This window comes from Cygnus olor, chromosome 2 (assembly GCF_009769625.2).
Source record: "Cygnus olor isolate bCygOlo1 chromosome 2, bCygOlo1.pri.v2, whole genome shotgun sequence".
NCBI lineage: Eukaryota > Metazoa > Chordata > Aves > Anseriformes > Anatidae > Cygnus > Cygnus olor.
The window spans coordinates 63,213,493-63,232,628 of NC_049170.1; the positions used below are offsets into that span (position 1 = coordinate 63,213,493).

The 19,136-nt window shown below is 40.0% G+C and overlaps 1 long non-coding RNA gene across 1 annotated transcript in view; it reads left to right on the forward strand.

Moving 5' to 3' along the window:
* Positions 1–7,590, forward strand: part of LOC121065977 — a 35,507-nt gene extending 27,917 nt beyond the window's left edge. Inside the window, exons 2-4 of the long non-coding RNA XR_005817445.1 lie at positions 4,403–4,490; positions 5,387–5,568; positions 6,232–7,590. This is a non-coding gene — a long non-coding RNA (uncharacterized LOC121065977). The remainder of the gene's footprint in view (positions 1–4,402; positions 4,491–5,386; positions 5,569–6,231) is intronic.
* The last annotated feature ends 11,546 nt before the right edge of the window (positions 7,591–19,136 follow it).

Genomic DNA, 19,136 nt, shown 5'->3' on the forward strand with positions numbered 1-19,136 from the left:
AGGTCCTCTGACTTGAAGGAAGGGCTACATTTTGAAGGAATATTTGAAAGACAGAATAACTGTATTTGCAGCTCCTGAATAAGTTTAATGGAAGCAGTGTCCTGTGCTTCTAGTTGAGGAAACACTTCTTTACTATGTAGATGATTGAGCACTGGCACAGGTTGCCCAGAAGATGGTGTAGTCTCCCTCCTTGAAGATCTTCAGAAACTATCTAGATATGGTCCTGGACAAGCAGTTCTAGGAGGTCTTCCTTGTGGACCTCCAGAAGTCCCTTCCAACCTCAATCATTCTGTCATCTTGTGATTTCTGAGACAGAGTTTAAAGGCAGGTTTGAGATCTCTGTGCATGGGTAGGAGTTGGAGTTACTGTAGCAGTAATGGCAGGATTGTTTCTAGTGTTAATACAACAGTGAAGACAAGCCTGAAGCAACAACAATTTGTGTTTTGTACAATCTAGCTTCATTACTGAATGGCCACGGCTTCCAATGAAAATGAATCCAAAATGCAGTACATTGTCACTTGACTGCTAAACCAATTCACTTTCTTTCCTTTTGTTACATTTATAGACTTGGTTATGAGAGGAGAGTGAGTGATTATGGAGAATATAAACAAGCTGAACACCTCCCTGTATAACCCTGTTCATGTAACTCCTGCAAATGTAATTCATCCTTGCATGAAGAGTATGTAAACTGGATAATCATATAGCTGCCTGAAAAGTATCTTAGTTATTATTATTGCCCAAGGTAACATCATAGCTAATTTTTAGACTTATACAACTCTGTTCTCAGACAGAGTATGTCATATTTGGCACACTAAATCTTTGCAGATTTTACTTCGCTGTTAAGGACACTTTGTACAGGAAGATGAAATACTCTCACTTTCTTGTCATGTTCATAGTGGAGCTTGTATCAAAGGAAATTATGTGTTTTAAGTGCTCTCCTCAAGGTGGGTTAAAAAAATAACGAATCAAACACTGGGAGAGTCTAATTGGTAATCCCTGAGAAACTGCTTCATTCCACTAATTGATATGACGATTAGGTATGGAAACTGCCTTGAGTGAGTGGTTTCACCTTCCATAAATCCTGAAGTGTTTGTGAACTTGGATATGAATGTGAATGCACTGAATGCCGTATGGACAGTATTCCACCTTGGCTGATGTTTTGCTACTCAATTTTATACATATCAGTGGTACTGTGCATACTGGAGGAAAAGATGAGAGGTTTAAATTCTGACCTGAATTTTCAGCCTTGTTGGGTGCAGGTTTGCTAGAGGAGTTATGTTCCTTCTCATTGACTATGCTCAGGTTGTTGCATTTCTTTCTGCTTGGCCTGCTCTTGTGTGCCACAGAGCTTTTCAGCCATACAGGCACAAGTTCTGGTGCTGTTCTGGGGAGGAGGGGTGGGAAGAAGAAGCTGGGTCACAGTCCTCTTACTCCTACCAGAGGGGGAGGAGGGGTGATGGGAAAGGCACCCTGGTGATGCTCAAGAATCCCCCGGGATGGGTCCCATGGCAAGGGCAGCATTGGCTGGCATTGCCCTTTGGGAGGATCTCACCTCCTACAGCTCCTGAACATGCAGAGCATCAGTGCTCATTACTGAGGGGACAGCAAGGGGAAGAGGACACCGATGCCATCATGCTTCCTCATCAGCGCCAGGAGTGCATGTTGTAGAGTCCTCTCTTCACTCCCTAGGATTTGTTTAGAGTCTCAACAGATTTTTATCCAGTTGCTGCAAAGCTATTTGCCTTCTGCCTGGTCCTTATCTGGTTGGGAATGGCTTCACAGTAGCTGCACCGGGCTGAGAGCACAGCAGAGACAGGCACGCTTTCCTCAAGATGCAGTTCTGGTTTAAGCTAACTTTCTTTCTTGTGTGCTTTTTAGTGCAGACATTATTAATTTGGAGACAACTCTTTCATGAAATGTTTCTCTTTTTTCTGTTTAAAGACTCTTTTTCAGCTACTATAATCCTGTCAAGCACTGGCAGTTCAAAGGACAGCTTATTTTCTTGCCTTCAAAATGGACTGATAGATATTTCCTTTTGGGATTCTGCGAGGAGAAAGCAGGAAGCTGGAGGGTGGTTGGGAGAAGAAAGCCAAGTGACATGTCAAAGATAGCATCTGCAGCAGATCCTAGCTGTCCATGGGGATTCAGCTGGTTCCAGGTTGAGGTTACAGACTTGGAGTGGGGAAAAGTCGCCTTTTTTTTTTTTTCTTCACCCAGCCACAGTTGTTTTCATACACAGTTCAGTAATGTCTTCTGATAAGGACCTACCTATAATATATATATATATATATATATATATATATATACACATATATATTCTGATTAGAAACGCTAATTATGACAGTGGAACTGTGAAAAGTATTGGATAAATATAGATTTTGTGAAGAAATTAAATATAGCCTAGCTGGGCTTTGCTTCCAAAAAATATGTTCACCTGTTTCACCACTTACCAAGCCTGATTATTTGATCCCAAGGCTATATGCTTTTTTGGAGTATATCCTACCTCAGATTTTGTAGAAAGCTTTGCTTTGTGGCAAATCTTGCGTGCAACATTCTGGCAGGCAACCTTCTTTTTATTCACAATATATACAAATGGACAACCTCTACTGGGTCACTGTTCTGATAGTGTTATTCAGTGATCCTACCTGTGTCTCACCAAGTACTGGAACTACAAATCGTTGGAAGAGCAGGTTGATTAAATATTGTTCTGTGCTTATTCTGCCTGTTTCTTTTTCTGGTTTGGGCCATTCTCAGAAGAATATGAGGCTAGGTAGACCTTCAGCACAATCTGATGTGGCCACTCTTACATTATTAGCTGACAGAAGATTACATTCATAAGAATTTCACTAAATTAATGGTTCTGCCATTCAGAAAGTAAATTTGCTTGCATACCCTGTGTGTTATTATCATTAAGCTCCCAGGTTTAAAAAAAATGGTATTTCAGAAATGACCTGTCATTTTTGAATGCTGTGAATTGTATTTAGGGTGACATTTTAAAAGGACCCAATTCTCTGAGAACATTTGGCAACACTTCTTGGAGAATTAGACTGCTTCCAGGTAGCTCAGGCTGAACAGAGAAAACAGAAGTATTCACTTTCCTACAGATTTCTTGGACTGACATCCAAATTTAGTTTGTGGGAAGCTTTCTTCTCTCCTTATACAAGAACTTCTGAGATGAGTCATTTTTATTTTTTCAGTCCTTTGGATACTTACTTTCATCTGGATGATATTTGGTTAGACCTGGTGCCTTGAATATGACTTATATTTGTATTTGCATTTTCAGTGTTTTGTAAATAAATCCATGCATTTATTTTTAACCCAGCTATTTTAAGAAAGTTTGTCACATGCTGCACAGAGGAACACATGACCCTGCTGTGCAAGTCATCTTGCAAAAACTTCCTAACAAGTGCATTTATAGCAGCAGTACTCATGGAGAACCCTGAGAGAGCTGTGCGAGGAACCAGAAGCCATCCATAAAAACCATTTGAACCACGGGCAGGGGTAGAGGTTGTCCTCGGGAGAGCCCACCAGAGACTGAAAGGGCTGTTCATGCCTTCAGGGCCCTGGCAGCACCTCTAATGTAAGCAACCCTTGCAGAGCAATCAATAGTTTGAGATTTATTGATGTTTGTGGGTAATATACAGGCAGTAAGCAAGGCTGAAATTTGCTAAAGAAGTTGGCCACTATTAATAACTTCCCCAGATCTAATTAATGCATTTCAGGATGATAGCACACAGTTATCTCTCCTTGGAGACCATTCTTGGCAGGGATAGACACACGTAGCCATAGACTGCTTGTGTGTGATGGGACAGGATGAAATAACAGTGGTGAGCTGCTTATGTGTGGCTATATTTTTATTCTCTTGCCTAAATGAAAAAGCCCTTACTTTGAATTTGGTACATCAGTGATATTAAAAGTGCCTTCTAATGCCACCTCTCTGAATCCTTCTTCAAAGCATTATCAGGCTGTTTACTGCTTGCTTCCAGCTGTTTTTTTGCTGTACGCTACTCAGGTGTTGTACGGCTTCACCCCAGAAAATGCTGCACATCCATCTCTGACAGAGGTGCCCCTGTCGTGGTGTTACATCCACCGGTCTGTAAATTCATCTCCCTAAGCTTTGTCATCCAAATGTGACACAGAACAACCCAAAAGGGTGCTCAAAGTAGTCCGTCGTATGTGAATTGGGTGATAAAGTGGACACAGCTGTCTCAGCATTTGGAAACTTCATGTTGATCTTTAGCACTTCAAGGCCATATACTTTTCAGCTGGGGCCAGAACAAGAGCAGGCATATGCCTGTCTAACTTCATTGCGTATTATGATTCATACCAACCAAATATTCATGTTTTATTTACTTGATTATTTCTGGTTTTTGGCTTTGTGTTTATTCCTTTTTCTTGCCAGTTTCCAGCCAGCCATGGAAGAAGAATTGCTCAAACTGCAGAAGAATCTGCATGATGGTACCTCCACAGAAACACCACGTTTCTGGCAAGTAAGTAAATACATACAATATTTTTAGCCCAGTTTTGTCTGCCTCAAGAAGCACAGTTGTGTTTGAAGAAATATCCAATGGCTTTGAGGTATAGTTGAATTCCAACTCTGAAACTTCTGAAATTTCACAGCAATGAAACAAAGTCATAGAAGGAGGTGCCTAAGAAGGATGGTATTTGGGTTGACCTGGGTTGTTTGCCTGTATCAGTCAGTGAGAGTGGATCTGTAGAGCACAGCAGTTGGTGCTGAAGACCAAGATTGCACATTTCAGGTGGATTTAATTTGGATTAGTTTAGTCTGCTTCTTGCTGTCAGCAACTGGTGTCCTGTAAAGGGACTTGTGGAAAGTTTCTTCCAGGTAAATTTCATTTGAAAGACATCTACCTTGTGTTCTCCTGGATTGCTCAAACATGTGAAGCAAAGCATAGTAAGTGGGGACAATCAGGAGGTTTGGAACTCTTGATCTGAACTAAAATGGTAACACAGACATGCCCATAATCTTTCCCAGTCCATCCTGGACTTCTAGTAAGTGGATTAGGGAGCTGCTCCACAAAACTGAAAGCTCTACAGAGGTCTCATGTTTATTTCTTATCACAGCACTGGCAAAGGTGACTTTTTTTGCCAATCTAAATGTGCTTCTATGGTCAAACAGTTTATTTAAATGGTGATAAAAGCCACTGTGTGTGTTGGGCATTTTGAAAAAGCTGATTTAGTGCAGTCTAGCAGCCCACACAGACAGGTTGCTTGAAAGCAAATGCTTTTTTTACTGGAGTATCGTTACAGGCATGTGATAATGGAGGGGATATCTTAAGACACACAGAGAAGAGAATCTGCATTTAATATAGTTTTCCAGAGACAAACATTATGGCTTATGTTTTCCATGGTGCTGTTTCTGCAGTGAAATTGTGAAGAGGGTCTATGGTACCATGATCCAGAAGCCAAGGGATAAGATTTAATTGTGTTTTCCTGTGAAACAGAAGCACAAGCTCGAGCACCTGCCAGTATTTCTTGACTGAAGTGCTCATCTGTTTTATACTTTTCTTCTTTCCTTTTCTTTTCTATTTTTTTTCTCAGCTGAAGGTGAGTAAGTGTGAAGTGCAGCCTTTCAAACATCTAAAAGCTAGGGGAGATGAATGGGATGCAAGAGAGAATGAATGTTTATGTATGGAGCTTGCTGGAGTTTTGTGCATGATTACAGAAGTTGTGTGTCATGGCCTGGGCCAAGGAAATAAGCTGAAAACACAGTCCAGGATTCAGAATTTTAAATTGTTTCCCTATTGCAAGTTCAGCAGGGTTTTGGTAAATTCATCCATAAAGCATGCAGAAGGTTTGGATTGTTTTGTCACCCTCTGATGACTTGAAAAAAGTGAACTTAGCTGGGAAAAATACAACTGAGATAATTAACCTAGTTTCAGGAGCAGCATTTTGACAATAACAGGGATGTAGCTTGGGTCATTAGATAATACCACGATTTTGTAGCCTATGAGAAAACCAAGAGATCTACACAAGATATCTGATGTATTGTGAGCTGGGGATGTGGAGACTAGAAATGGCCAAATATCAATATCAGCAATCAAAGACACGTGGTTTAAGTTGAACACATGCAGCTAGTAATGAGTGAGGCTTAAGTGCATGTTTAAAGAAACTAAACTTTCTAACTAATGGGAAAGTACAGGGTGTGGTGATTGAAGATTGATTAAATATTTGCAAACAGGAGCTCTGATCTGGCTTCTTTTCTCTTAGGTACCTACAGCTGGACCCAACTAGATGCTGTTTGATCAACTGACCATGCTAGATGTTGTCCAGACAAGGCTTTAGAGCTATTTGCCACAGTGACTGGATATAGGAACCAGAGCAGTGAAGGTGGTTTTGAGGGAAGACTGTGGTTAAATCAGACTGAGTGTATAGGAACCCTTTTCAGTGACAGAGACAGATAATTAGTCTAATAATTGTGGCTAGTGTGTAAATACTTGTAAATAAACTTTACACATCTTCTGTGGCTCCAAGGACTCCAGAACACCACAAGAGACACTGTGGGAAAGAGGCATACATTTTAAAAAGATAATTTAACAATAAGGATTTGATTTAAAAAAAAGGATAATAATTTGATAATAAGTGTTATTTTAATAAGAGTAGATTACTATAAAAGAGAGCTTTCCCTGCCCCTTGAAATGCTTGTGGTGTTTTGCATTAACCTGCAGTGGAAGGGAATTAAGCTAAATCAATTTGTGCACTATTCACCCAACTTTTGGAAATGTTTTGCTAGAGAGGTCACAGGACAGGTTAATACAATCGAGTTAGCACACTATGGCAAGTCATGTTAATAAGTTTTGTGTCATACAGTCAACTGAGAGGATCCTTGCTTGCATCTTAATTTGTGGTAACCTGTGGCTGTGTCTTTACTGGCAAATGCTTCCAGAGAAGAGAGAGAAATAGACCACTGACCTGATACAGGTTGAGAACAGCACAGCTAGTTGAACAGCACTTAAACTCTAAACTGGTGTTTCCAAACAGCTGGAATCAGAAGGTAGCCCAATAACTGCCCACTCACCCACCTGCTACACTTTGGACTGAAATCTGTACCTCCATGTTGCTGCTGACCATGCAAATAAAGAGAACAGCACAGCCTGGCATCAGAAAGGTATGTGGGGTCCTTGCGCCTGTGGGAAACAGTGGGGCTTAGGATCCTGCATAACTTTCTGTATTCATCTTGGGTGTTCGTCATCACTGTGAAATACTTCTTGCACTCTGTTTCAGTTACGTGTCCTCAAAATCCTATATTAACTCTTAGTGTCTCAAGGGAAGAGTAACTCAAAACAGATGTACCGTGCAGGGTAGGTTGTACAATATTATTCTATGTTGAAGAGGTCTTTCATAAAGTACCATGGAAAGAGTTCAAAAATAACTATTAAAAGGAGGATAATAACTTTTACCTCTGACACTAAGGGAAATACAGTCTAGCATATTATATTCCTCACAGATAAGATGAGCAATTTAAGCGCAAGACAAACTAATCCAATAAGCATGTTAATGAAAACACTCCTGATTAAAATCGCTCAGTAAAGTGATCATGTGGAAATTTTAACAAGCAACATGACTTGTAAAAAATGAACAAACAGTCACAAAGCTTTTGTCCAATACTGTTTTCAGATGAGTATTGTGCAGGACCTCAACAGATGTAAGCTTGAATTTGATGATGCTGCCCCAGTAGGCCCAGTGCAGCTGTTGGGCTTTGACAATATTAGTATTATATTGCAGTGGTCTTCCGTCTGGGGGATGTTGCCTGGGATGGGGGGCCAGAAGTCCCCTGAGGAAGTGTGTTGCCAGAAGGCTGCTGGAGGAGCCAGCCAGAGAGTAGAGAGAGCAGCTGGAAAATAATCCAGCTGATGAAAAGGCTGGGCTGTGCCAAGAGCCTCCGATTCAGAAGGAACATTGCAGCAGAGCTGCCAAGTACATCAGTTGGGTTAGGCTTCTGCAAGCTGCCCAAGCCACACGGGGCCTGTGGGATGCTTTGCCTGCTCTTCAGGCTTGTCAAGGACAGGGGGAGACATGGGGATGTGTATTGGTGGGCCCTCAGCAGGGCGAAAAATGGAGTTGTCCCTCTCTTTGTTCAGAGGATCCTGGGTCCCTTTGGGGAAATGCTGTGCCACAGAGCAAAAGACACCTCTGCAAGCAGGCTGTGAAACTGCATCTAGGCTCTCCTTTCTAGGGTGATGAAAATCAAGTGTGTGTAGGTAGCAAACCTGGAAATACAGTGCCAGCAGAGCAGGCAGGGTGCTGCATGGCTTCATGAACAGTGAGTTTGGAGTGCCACAGTTTGTTGGGGCACTGAGGAAGCTGCCTGCAGGGCTCCCATGAGCCTGGGCAGGAGAGCATCGCTCACCTGAGATAAGCTTGGTAAGGCTGCCAAAATTAAAAAACAGCCCTTTACCCAAGGCTCAGTGAGTCACAGCATTAGAAGTCATCAGCTTTCGTTTGAACCATAGTAGATATAAAAAATCCAAACCAGAATGAAACTGGTCATCTGTGTGGTGGTGGTGTTGGTGGTGTTGGTGGTGGTGCTTTGTTTGTTTGGTTTGTTTGTTTGTTTATGGAAGAATCTCATTAGTGCCCAAAGACCACTGTGCAGCATCTCAGATGCCTTACTGTTACTTTTCAAAAAAACCTCACTGCCATTCTTAACTAAATTTTCCTGCCTTTGCCTAATTCATGAAATGGTACGTGCAATGCACTTGCAGCAACGGTTAGTTTGGAAAGAGCTCTGCAGTCCAGGAGGACATCTTGTCTGCTTCCTTGTCTGCTTCATTGTACATTGTGGACCATTGCGACTTTTCCCTCTGAACACCTGAGACAAATGACTTGCACAGCCTGTGGGTCATGTAAGCACAACTGGTTTGTTAGACTATGGTGGGAGTCAGAATGAAACTCTTGGAAGTCTTGACTCTGGGTTAATCCAGCTGACTAGGGAGCAAAATGTTGGACCAAGAGCAGTAGCTGTTGACTTAATACTGGATGTTGAAATGTTCACAGACCAGCAGACATTTTTGTCACACTTTTTTTTTTATTTATCCATAGTGGGGTGAGAGAAGAAAGAAACAGAGGGGAGAAAACTGGGGGGGATGGGAGCAGTAGTCCTACAGTTGTGTTTACATCTCAAGAGCTTTCTTCAAGATTGACTGTTTGGAGGGGAGCTGGTGACTAAGGGCAATATTTGACTATCAGACTGAATTTGTTACTTGGCAAAAGTAACACGCTTTAACTAAGTGAGTAGCACATCACCCAGCTGGTCCAGTCCTTTCAATGAGGCATCCCATACCAATGCACATAGTTACCACAATGCATAGTTACCACACCAAGGCTGCTCAGTTGAAGCTTTCTGAATATTACCATTACTCTGTCATTTAAAAAAAAAAAAACTTTGCCTCTCATTAGAAACAGGACTGGGCAAACCATTTAAGAAACAAGAAATCTGGTGACTCAATCTGAGGAATTTACTTCTCAGAGTCTCCTGAGTTTGGCTTTATTTACCCTCAAGATAAGTTTTGTATATCAGTTTAACTTAGAAATTCATTATTTATTTATTTATTATTTTGCAAATAATAAATATTTGCAATTAACTTCTAGGTGCTTGACTTTATGAAGATAATTAATAAATAAAATAACGAGTTGTGAAACACTAATTAAAAAAAGAGTCGTCTTTTTCTTTGTTTGTTTCCTCTTTTACCACTATTTGAATCAGGAGCACTGTGAGAAAGAGAGGAGAACTGGAAAGCAAAATGCCTCCAAACCCGTGTAACAATAAAAACCTAGCGGACAGCTTCTGAATATGTTCTTAACACAATATGGCTAGTAAAGCAAGCTTTTGTTTGAAAAAAATACTGAAAATGTGTGTTTGGATAGAAGACGTGGGTATTTTTTTGTTTGTTGCAGGAAGGTGTTGCTGTATGTGTTTATCTTAAAATTGCTTTCCAGTTCTAAGCTACTGAAGAAACTTATTGAAAGGGACTGGTCAGGAAGACAACTGAAAAGACCTTGTTTCATGAGGTTAGATTTAGATTAAAGTTATGACTAGATAGCTTTTACATTAATTGCAGAAATGCAGTTCTATTTTAAAAATATAATGTCTTTCTGCCAATGCTGTTTTCATTCTGCTCCCTCACTCTCTTCCTGACTTTCCAAAAATGAAAGGAGAATAAAATAGGAAAATGGAAGATAAATAACAATATGTCTTGTTCTTTGAGAAAGGTAAGTGTGGAAAGTTGTACGCTGGCTATAGAGATAGGCAGAGAACAATTGTCAGGAATGTGCAAAATCAAACAATTCAAAAAACGCTATAAAAACACTTAAACTTAAAAAAATAAAATAAAATGTTTTGCCTGTATGTGATACTTTAAATATGGATGTTTGCTTATTATGATGGCAATTGCACGTGGATAGAAGACTGCACAATATACTGGTGAAGAAACAGCACTGTTGTGGTTCATGACAAATGAAAGTTCTTTGATGAAGAGCACTGCAGCTCCTTCAGTCAGTGTGAGTTCTGGGCACATCAAAATGCTGCTGAAGTTGTCTTTCCCCAGTCAAAAAACTGCACAAGCCTACTTGTACAACTCTTGTGGAAAACTCTCTCTGCCCCCTAGCAACTCTATAATAATTATATTACGGCAGGGCAAAGGTTAGAAGCTAGGACTTTCTGATGTCTATGCCAAGATGTTTCAGTGTGAGATGCAAACACACAAAGGATAGCGAGTGCCGCAGTAGATGTATATAAATATCTTTAGAGGGCTCAGACAAACCCATACCAGAAAAAGTGAGGCAGCATGGCAGTCAATAAAGATGCCTTTTACAGCTGTCTCAGTGCAGGAAGAAGGGATTCCCTTTATTGCCAGAGAATGTGGTACCTTATTAGTGTGCAGTAACTGTACCAGTTGTACCAGGTGGATTATGGAAGCTGTGACATACATAGTTTTGGGCTTGCTCATGAAGAAAGAGAAAAAACACGGTCACTGTTATAGGCAATACGTTAAGTAGCATTAAATAGTGGTTCTAAATATTTTAATGGTTGATTTTGTGTGGTTCTTAGCATGGGAAATTAATATTTCTCTGCCCAGTGCCTGTTACTGTTTTAAGTTAAAATAATATCTATATGGAGACATGAAGAAGTATATCTATGTATAAAGGCTGGGACTGTTCATTGATACAAACCAATAATAACACTACTGCTGTACTCCTCAAAGATGAAATTATCACCGTACGGAAACTGACAAGAAATTTTCCATAAATTTTAATAGCCTCTTTAATTTTTGTTAGTATTAGGAGTGAATTGTTGTTTTTATTCTAGATCATCCGATCATCCATTAACTGTCAATAAGGAAGAGTAGGCCAAAACCACCCCCAAACCTTACACATGAAAAGAGCCAGAAGATGATTGTATTGTTCTCTTAAAAATAAAGTACCTAGCTGTTGCCATGGATTAAATGGGCTTTTTTTTTTTTTTTTTTTTTTGAAATAGAGTAAAGGAAGTGGTTGTTAAAGGCAAAGGCATTTGCTGTAGCATAAATAACAGATTGAAAGATGGAGAGTTTGAGTAGAATTTATGTCTTGGGAATTTATGTCTTGGATATGAATCTTGAAGTTTGTTCCATTTAGATGTGATCCAATACATGAATGGAAAAGCTCTAAGCTGAGTAAATTTGAAGTGAATCCCTAAAGAGTGAAGGGGATGGGCGGGTTAAGAAAGCACATTATTTCTGCAAGACAGAAATTTGATAAAGAAGGATCGGTATCCCAGCATGTTGCTTTCAACAAGATTCCCTCTAAAAATGAAGTGCTTCTGTAATGATCTCTAGTATTTCTATGCTGCTTCTGGGTGAAAAATCTTAAATATGTGCATAGGTTGAGACATTTAAATAAAACGGAATGACATATACAATGTATCTAGAGATGTAGCTGGGAGAGAATTATGTTTCTTACCAGAAAATAAAACGCCTTTTTTTTTTTTTCTTAATGAAAATCAAGATGCATCAGGTATGCCCCACTTGCAGGAAGGTTAACTGCTGAGCACAGTGTTACTTCATCTAGATAAATTCAGTGCTGTTAGGACTGCCAAGCACAGCTCATTTTTACAGCTTGACATAAATAATGAATGCGTGGTTAAAAGCTTCAGATGAGGGTACAGCAAATCTCATTGTCTTCTCTTTGCAGTGTGTTGTTTCGTGCAGCTGTTCAAAGCATGCAAAGCATGTAAAAATAGTCACCATGCGGTCCTGGCTGTGTTTTACATCACTTCTGTACCATTGATGTAATGGCCTGGTCAAAGCTCCAACTGGTGGAAAGAATGTCTGATACTCAAACTGGGGGCTCTTCTGTTCATTGCAAGAGGCCTTCTGAACACTGCATTGGATTAATTCCAAAGTTGCAGACAATGTTCCAGGCATCGATGGCCAAAATCCTACAGATTTCCATACAGAATCAAGCAAACTTGAGTGAAATAATTTTAAAATTGGGCTGGTTCTGATTGCAGATGGAATTATTTAACTAGGGAAGTACCTGGTATAGAGCAGATGTGCGAAAGTGTCCAGTATTTGCTGGTCCTCAGCTATTTGTTCACAGAAAACTGAATACATGCTGAAACTGCAACTAGGTGGTCTTTATTCCTCATTAATATCAATAGTATTAATGGGTATTGGAAGAGTAGTCTGAAAATCTTCTGAAATTAATTTAGTATGAAGGCAGTGGAAAAGCAGTCAACAGAAACCTTACTTGGATAAACTGTTCTGAAATACACATGTTCATACATCCCTTGGTGTCGAGGGTTGAAGAGGAGAACATCGTTCATGTTAGGTTATTTACACAAAGCAGGATGCACTTTCCTTAATTGCAACCAGAACAGCTAGGTAATTATGAACATTTTCAGGCATGCTTGCAAAGCACATAATTTTTCTTCCCTTTTAAATTTCACTGGATTCAGGGAGTTCACATATGTCTGTGTTTTTCATCTTCTAAGGGATCAGTGGGAGTACTAAGCAAAGGAAAGCTATCAGCAGAGGCTTAAATTTACTGTAGAGGATATACAGCTTCAATGGAAAACTTTTATGGGGTCTTCAAACTGAAAAAGACCAGCAACTTACATCAAAGACTAGAAAACAGTTTTCACCTTCTGGCCACTTCTCATTCATTTCATAAGGTTCTGCTTTATTTCTGTGCAAAGGAGTATATATGCTTGCATTCATTACATAACTGAGTTTGAAATTCATTTTATGACTCATCACTTTGATACCGACCTCTGCAGCTGCTTGGATTCTCTTTATTTAAAGAGAGACTATGAGTCAAATGGCTTTCATTACAAAGACACTGTCACATTACAATAGACTGAAACTGAAACTAATTTAATGAATGAGGATGCTCTCTGTATCAAAGATTTCTTCTCATAGTCAGATATATTAACTTACATCACCAAAGACCAATAGCAGGACCTAGTTTTGCTAAGTTGAGCATGTATGTATATGAAAATAGGAATTAAGCCTACGGTCCATTCTGAGCAAAGTACAATATTCCACTAAAGGAGACTAGGTGTATTTGTATTTGCATTCGTCTTAATAATTGGAAATTGACTGGTGGTTGTAGGCTTCCATTAATTTATAACTGGGAAAACTGCCTCACCCATGGTATTCTATAGACTTTAGGGCATGTAAGTAGCTGATTCCTACTGCTGAGGTGATAGAAATGTGTCCATTGTGATGGGATGCCATAACTGTACTAGAACAACATAGCATCTGACTCTTCAGTCTGGAACAGAGAAAATAAAATGATTTTTCCTCCATTTCCCTTTTCTCTAATACTTTCTACTTAGCTTTTACCCTAGAATCAGAAGAAATACAGATGAACAACATCTCAAGAAATCTGTCTCCTATCCCTGTGGCAAGAAAAATGTATTCTTAAACTTTTCTTGATGGATGTTAGTTAACCAAACAAGAAACCCCTTGGGATAGGCTTCCACTGCTTCCCCAGGCAATTGATCTCTGAGCTTTCCTTTGCCTTACAATTAGAATGTTGTTGTTGTTGTTGTTCCTAACGTCCACCTTAAAATTCTTGCTGCAATTTAGGTCCATCATGTCTTGTCCTATCCAACGCTGATGGATTTAATAACTGTTTCCATATCTTTCTTCATTCATTTCCTCTTCTGATTAAAGAGTTCTTTGGTGCCTTTGCATTGGCCATATACCCTGAGCTTTTGATCATTTTACTTACAAAAGTATTTTGCTTTTTAGATCAGTTAAAAGTTAATTATTTGAATAAAATAATTACACTAAATACTGGAAAGACCAAATCTTTATGGCTTGATGAACAGTACTGCTTTAATGAAAATTATACATGTAGAGATTTCTTTAGCTAAATGTTTTAAATTGTCATTTAAGATAATACACACGCATGCATATGTATACATAGTAAAGAATACCACATGTATGAAAATCATGGGAAGTCTGCAAAGATAGAAACCAAAGATATGAATTCAGTGTTTCATGCGTGACTTTCTTGAGTTGTTGCCCTAGTGCTGCATGAATATAATGGGTAAAGGAGAAAGGTTTACCTATAAGAGCTCCAAGAGGTATCTAAGTGTCCTGAAGAAGTTTTTCATGATGAAAAGCTTTTTAGTAGAAATTGAAAAAAGGATATTTACAAGAATACCACTAATTCAATCTCAAATGAATACTAATAGAATTTAATCTGACAGTGATATTTGTTGTTGACTGAGATGCAGCTATGTGTTTGGCTTCATGAATTGCCCTGAAAACATTATTCGTCCTGTAGTCTTGGATGGAAATCATCACGTGTCATCCTCCTTTAGCTCCCAATTCAGCAAAGCAGTTAAGTGCATACCTAATTCTGAATAAAAACTTAAATTTAACTGACTTTGGTAAGAAACAAATAAGTGCTTAGCATTAAGCACTTTTTAAAGGGTTTTTGTTGCTAATCACAACATTATTTTCAGGTGGCTTCCTTTTCTTTAGTATTCAGCAAATTGGTGCTCTCTGATTTATTGCTTATGGTACAATGCATCTTTCATCACTACCTTTCATGCTCCTTTGTTGTTTAGATGTGTACTGGTGCTATAAATATTACTGTTGTATGAGTATGAAAGAACAGTTGCCTGTAGCAAATACTATTGTATGTTGTCACTACATTTGTGAAAGTTAAAGATTAATGATTAAATGAGGTCCATAATAATGTTCACATTATATATCATATATCTTCTATCCATTTGCATTATTTTTTGTCTTGCTTTTGCTAAGGGAAGAAGTGTTATTGAATAAGAGCAGCTGCAATATCTATTTGAAAACACTGAAGATGGCAGTTTCTTTAGAGCTGCAAAGGCTTCAGATTTTTAAGGCTTGTGACTTTTACTGAACGAAGGCAATGTGCAATGTGCTTTCTTTGTTCCTGTCTATTGCATAGCCTCTCTGGGTGGAGAACTCAACTTGATATGTGGAAACGTTGTGATGCCTACCTATAACTACAGGAGGGGCTGTGAATTTCAAGCTTCTGGCAGCTGAGAATAGCAAATTTGTAAATGTGGCTGGGTTTTAAGCAACACCACATTTCCTCTTAGCTCAAGTGTTCCCTCATTCTGCTTGTTGACTTGCAGGGTCTGTGCTTTAATCACCTAACTCTTCCAGCACACAGTATATGGAGCCTACCTGCCTAAATCAATGCCATTCGCTTAACTAGTGGGGAATCATGTCTGGTGGTGGAGAACAGAGATGTGAAGTCGAAGTCCTCTTGTGAATTCACAATTGTCCCAATAAGGTTAGTTTATCGCTGCACTGAGTAGAATATATCGATGACCAGATGTTACTGGTAAATCCCTCATTTAGGAGATGATACTGTTTATGGTTTAGACATGTTGTGGACAGTAAAAAGGATCATTAATGACTAGGAGGCAGAACTTGAAAAAAAAGCTGCTGGTAAAGTGGAAGGCAGGATTCATTTTTTTATCAAAAGACAGTGATTTATTTGAAATACTGGATCTAACACACCTCAGGCTCATTGTGTTCTGAATCCCAAGCAGTTCCTGCAGAACTGCATCAGAGTTTGCAGAGTCTCTGTGTTGTGGTTTAACCCGGCCGGCAGCTAAACACCACACAGCCGTTCGCTCACCCTCCCCCCTCCCTCTCTGGGATGGGGGAGAGAAACGGGAAAGTGAAGCCTGTGAGTTGAGATAAAGACAGTTTATTAAGACTGGAAAATAATAATAACAATAATAATAATAATAATAATAATAATAATAGTACTATTAATAATAATGTGTACGAAACAAGTGATGCACAATGCAATTGCTCACCACCTGCTGACCGATGCTCAGCCTATCTCTGAGCAGCCAGCCCCCCACCCCGGCTAGCCACCCCTATATATTGTTTAGCATGACGTCAGATGGTATGGAATACCCCTTTGGCCACTTTGGGTCAGCTGTCCTGGGTCTGTCCCCTCCCAGCTCCTGCTGCACCCCTAGCCTGCCCGCTGGCAGGACAGAGCGAGAAGCTGAAAAGTCCTTGGCTTGGTGTAAGCACTGCTCTGCAACAATTAAAAGATCAGCATGTTATCAGCGCTCTTCTCATTCTAATCCAAAACATAGCATCCTACCAACTACTAGGAGGAAAATTAACTCTGTCCTAACTGAAACTAGGACACTCTGTTTGAGCTTAAGAAACCAAAAGCTCATGAATTTTTGGCTCTCAGCAGATAGCTGGTCCTTTCAGGCCTTCAGATTGTCAGTTTGTGCAAAATGTTGTGAAAGCAAATTGGAACAATAGGGATTGTGGAAGCGAAGGGAAGAAAGTTTCCATGAGCTAGAAACCCTGCTTTTTAACATCCTTCACTTCAAGATAGAATACTGAAACATGTCTGTGTAGCAGCTGGGAATACCTGAAGGTGTAGGTAAGTTCATGGATATGAGACGGCAGAAAATTCAATGATATGGATGAACTGTGCAGTGGTGAGCTTTATGTAATTTGTCAGTTGTATCCTTCCTCCAACTTTTTGCTGGAACAGTGTGGGCAGGACTGATGTGTCAGTCACCCGTAATCACCTCAAGAAACCTGTCCTGCTGCCTCTGACCACTGCAGGGAATTTTTTGCTCATTCTCATGGACAGCATGTGGAGCTCCTGTCTCCGGAGGTCTCCAGCAAGCTCCATCATTCGACAAGAAATGCCAGTGAAGCCAGACTGGCTATTTATATGGGTTAGAAAGAGAGCACGAGCTGAGTATAGTTACAAAAGAATCAAAATGCAACAGTGACAGATGCTTTTAAAGCTCTTTTTTTTTTTTTTTTTAAGATGGTTTTTAAATATGAATAACATTAAATCATGTAGGAGATACCTCATGTGTGTACACCAAGAAAAATATTCTGTTGCATTTCGCCATAAAAGATGGTTACCATTTTTTGGCTAGGCCAAAATGACTGGCAGCCAGCCTGAACTTGGGACTACTGGACATATTTTGTGTGGAATTGTGAGATTTGGCTGATAAGTAAGGATTCTATGAGCCTGTGGAGAATACATGAGGACCTATTAATGACAGTGGGGGATGCTGCGGTCCCCTGACAAGGAGCAGGGTGCAAAAGGGTGCTAGTGCTAGGCAGGCAGGTGTGAGATATCCCCCTAAAAACCTCTGGGTAATGATGACAGAAGAGAAACATTGCACACTGAGGTCTGTGTTTTCCCCTACATTAACTCTGAAGGGAGAGGAGCACAGCTTGGTGCATGGGAAATATCCCAGGTCTTCTGAGCAACACAGTTAATAGAGACAGGGAAGGAGAGAAATGATGACAGAAAAATCTCAGTTTTGCTTCATGTTAGCCACATCCCAAGTGGATGCTCAGCAGATCCCTCCCTAGCTTAGGTCTGGGCCACACCAGGACTGGTTCACAAGGGTGAAAGTCCTTCATAAAAGTGCAGAGAGCACTGCTACAAGCCAGCATCTTAGGGACAGGATGGCGTGTGGGTGGAGATTGGAGCAGCAGGGCTGAGGGGCGAGGAGTGCTTTGTGATTTTTCTTTGAGTGCCAGTTCTGAAAAAAACAGCCAGTGATTTTCCCATGGACTAAATCCCTGAAATGTGAAGTGTGACCCACAGTGGCACAGAGGCCACAGGTTTGGCTAGATGGGTGGTGTTGCTGATTTTTAAACATCAGTGTTTATAGTTTTCATTTCTCTTTCACTGGTTCCTGCAATAAAAGTCATGGAGAAATATGGCTTCCTCAAGACCATTCCTGCTGTCACTGAAGCTCTATCAAGCCCCTATTAACTTTGAAAGGCAGCCTATAGAAGTTTCACTATATTTTAAATGCTGGGTTTGTCCTCAAACTTAAGTTTAAAAACAACATGGGGTGCCTCACACACAGCAGTAGGCAGCAGCTGATTCCTGACTTCTAAAATCCAGACCCTGTACTGCCTGCTTTATTTTCAGAGAGTGCACAGAGTTAAGGTGGTTTTTGAAAAGCTATTTGGGAAAAAAGAAATGTCATGTTACTGCAAAATGCTAGAATCTGATCAGACACTTGCAAGCTGCCATATTGTGGGTTTCTTAAATATTTCAAGGTCCTGTTGCAGACCAGCTTCATCCATCAGTGTATCTGCAGTTTGGTCAGATACAGGAGCTGGAAAATTATCTTTTCTAGAAGCATTACATGTGGTGCAGTCTGTCATTTTAAAGTAATGTAATGCTGCCTTTTCCCCACTGCACCAATAAAATAAGTCAGGGTGAGCTTGGCAGTTCAGCCCTGCAAGGTGATTTTGCTCTTACTCGTAAGCTCCCTGTCCTAATAGAGGCATCCCATTAATGGCAAGTCAAATACAAGTTTGATCATTAGTTTGATCATTAATAAAGTGTTGTTATGGTGGCAAGCACATCGTCATGACATGCTCACTTGGGTACTGCAATCACTGCATAAGCCAACTGCTCTAACACACGTTACCTTAAGGGTGCTCCATGCTGTGAAATTAAGTGTTGTTCACTTCCTTCATTTTAACTGTTGGTGTTGTCAGGTTATCTCTTTCACTTGAAAGGCAGCAGTAAAGGTGCAGAAACCACAGATAGCTGAACACATTATTTATCCACATTACAGCCTTCAGGAGGGAGGGAGGTTCCAG